Here is a 3,344-nt window from a genome sequence, read left to right as displayed (position 1 = left end):
AACACTTTTTCCCGAAACCAGTTTGGTTTTATTCAGTATTCCAATATACCATATTATTCCCCACTCTTTTGGCTACAAAACACTGTTTTTCAAAACAATCTCCGTTCAGTACGACAGCGTGCGCCACCTGACTGAGGGGACTTGTTTGGCCGCATGGTTCTAGCACACCAGCTGACGCCGGAGCCAGCGTCTTGCTCCATCAATGACCTCTCCATCATCCCCGTTCTGCTCCCCGCGGAGTGCACCCCCAAACAGATGATAGTCGGAAGGTGTGAGATCCGGGCTGTAGGGTGGATGAGAAAGAACGTTCCAATGAAGTTTTGTGAGCTTCTCTCGGGTGCGCAGGCTTGTCTGACGTCTTGCGTTGTCATGGAGGCGGGGAAGTTCGTTTGCATTTTAGTGGCGACGAGCACGCTGAAGTCGTTTCTTCAGTTTGCTGAGGGTAGCACAGTACACTTTAGACTTGATCGTTGCACCACGAGGGGGACTTCAAACAGAATAACCTCTTCTGAGTCCCGAAAGACCGTCACCGTGAATTTATCTGCTGAGGGTGCGCTTTGAACTTTTACTTCAGAGGAGAGGTGGTGTGTGCCACTCCATGGATTGCTGGTTTGTTTCCGGATCAAGGTGATGAACTCATATTTCATCGTCTGTGACCATGCTCGACAAAAATAGTCACGATCAATCTCGCAACACGAAAGCAATTCCGCGCAGATTGTGCTTTGTTGCTCATTGGGATCTTCTGTTCGGTGGCGAGGAACGCTGCTGGCACACACCTTTGGGTACTCCAAATGGTGGACGATTGTGTCGGCCGGCCGCACAAAACTGTGACTTGTGTACAGTGGGAACGTGCGGACACTCTCACTCGAGCTAAACGACGGATCACAATCAAATGCATCGCTACTTAACTGGACATCTCTGTTGGTGTTAGTGCAAGCAGCGATGTGTTTGATTGTGATCCGTCGTTTAGCTCGAGTGAGAGTGTCCGCACGTTCCAACTGTGCACAAGTCACAGCTTTGTGCGGCCGGCCGACACGCTGGAGACCGCACAGGTTTGTGTGATCTTGCTGCCATGGTGACAGACGCTTCGCCCAACGACTCACCGTGCGTTTGTGCCCTTCAAGTCTCCGTATTTATTCTAAAATCGGCTCTGAGCACTATGGGACGTAACTTCTGAGGTCATCAGTCGCCTAGAACTTAGAACTACTTAAACCTAACTAACCTAAGAACATCACACATATCCATGCCCGAGGCAGGATTCGAACCTGCGACCGTAGCGGTCGCGCTGCTCCTGACTGTAGCGCCTAGAACCGTTCGGCCACTAAGGCTGGCCCGTATATATTCCGCAAGCGGCTATCAGTATTTGAGCTGCTCTTTTTTCCGCCACAAGGAACTCAGTGACATCTCTCTGCTTGAAATGCACCTTCATTACGGACGCCATTTTGAAGACTACGTATAGCGCCGCCACGAATGGGAACTCCATGAAACTATACAGGCTGAAGCGGAAATATTCGATGATGTCCCACAAAAAATTCCGCTTTTTTTCGACTGAATTTAGTCGAGAAAAAAGTGTTGCATTACTTATTGAACGCCCACCGTACAAATACCTAAGTGTAATGATTTGTAAGGACAGAAATAGAATGATGAATTAGGCTGAATCGTACGTAAATCTGGCGGTAGACTTCATTTCATTCATAGGATACTGGTAAAATAGTATACCCGTAGAGGAGATCGCTTATAAGTCAGTGCCATCCATCCTAGCATACTGGTCATGTGTCTGGGACCACTACCAGTAGGAGTAACAGAAGATACTGAAGGAAAACGCGACTGGTTTGTTCGAGCCACGGGAGAGCGTCACGAGATGTTGAAGAATCTGAATTGGCAGTCGGTATAATATAAAAGTCTAGTTCATTGCGAAAGCCTGCTTACGAAGTTTCAAGAACAGTGTAAAGTGAGGAACATAATAATGTACTGAAGCCGTCGATGCATCGCTCCAATGTTTGATTTCTAAAATTGTAGGCACCAGAACGCAATTCAACCATACAACCCTCCTCTCCACCCCCCCCCCCCTTTCTCTCGGCGTATACACGCATCAAAAAAAGTTTTGCATCACCTCGGTTCCTAGAGCTCCGGAACCTGTGCAGATCAACGTAAACATCATTTCCGCCCTTTCTATTGCTCATGAAAACCACACATTGCATGTTGTACCATCATACAGCGAAACCTTCAGAGGCGGTGATCCAGATTGCTGTACACACCGGTACATCTAATACCCAGTAGCACTCGTCTTCCGTTGATACATGCCTGTAGTCGTTGTGGCATACTAACCACAAGTTCATCAAGGCACTATTGGTCCAGATTGCCCCACACCTCCACAGCGATTCGGCGTAGATCCCTCAGAGTGGTTGTTGGGTTACGTCGTCCATAAACAGCTCTTTTCAATCTATCCCATGCATGTTCGTTAGGTTTCATGGCTGGAGAACATGCTGGCCACTCTAGTCAAGCGATGTTGTTATCCTGAAGGAAGTCATTCACAAGATGTGCAGGATGGGGGCGCGAATTGTTGTCAATGAGGTGAATGCCTCGCCAATATAATATGCTGCCTATATGGTTGCACTATCGGTCGTAGGATGGCATTCACGTATAGTGCAGCCGTTACGGCGCCTTCCATGACCACCAGCGGCGTACTGCGGCCCCACATAATGCCTCCCCAAAACAGCAGGGAACCTCCACCTTGCTGCACTCGCTGGACGGTGTGTCTAAGGCGTTCAGCCTGACTGGGTTGCCTGCAAACACATCTCCGACGATTGTCTGGTTGAAGGCATATGCGACACTCATCGGCGAAGAGAACGTGATGCCAATCCTGAGCGGTTCATTCGGCATGTTGTTGGACCCATCTGTACCGCGCTGCATGGTGTCGTGGTTACAAAGACGGAACTCGCCATGGACGTCGGGAGTGAAGTTGCGCATCTTGCAGCCTATTGTGCACAGTTTGAGTCGTGTTACGACGTCCTTGGGCTGCACGAAAAGCATTATTCAACAAGGTGGCGTTGCTGTCAGGGTTCCTTCGAGCCATAATCCGTAGGTAGCGGTCATCCAGTGCAGTAGTAGCCCTTGGACGGCCTGAGCGAGGCATGTCATCGACAGTTCCTGTCTTTCTGTATCTCCTCCATGTCCGAACAATATCGCTTTGGTTCACTTCGAGACGCCTGGACACTTCCCTTATTGAGAGCGCTTCCTGGCACAAAGTAACAGTGCGGATGCGATCGAACCGCTGTATTGACTGTCTAGGCATGGTTAACTACAGACAACACGAGCCGTGTACCTCCTTCCTAGCGGAATGA

This window comes from Schistocerca nitens, chromosome 6, assembly GCF_023898315.1.
Source record: "Schistocerca nitens isolate TAMUIC-IGC-003100 chromosome 6, iqSchNite1.1, whole genome shotgun sequence".
NCBI lineage: Eukaryota > Metazoa > Arthropoda > Insecta > Orthoptera > Acrididae > Schistocerca > Schistocerca nitens.
This window is presented reverse-complemented; position numbering follows the sequence as displayed.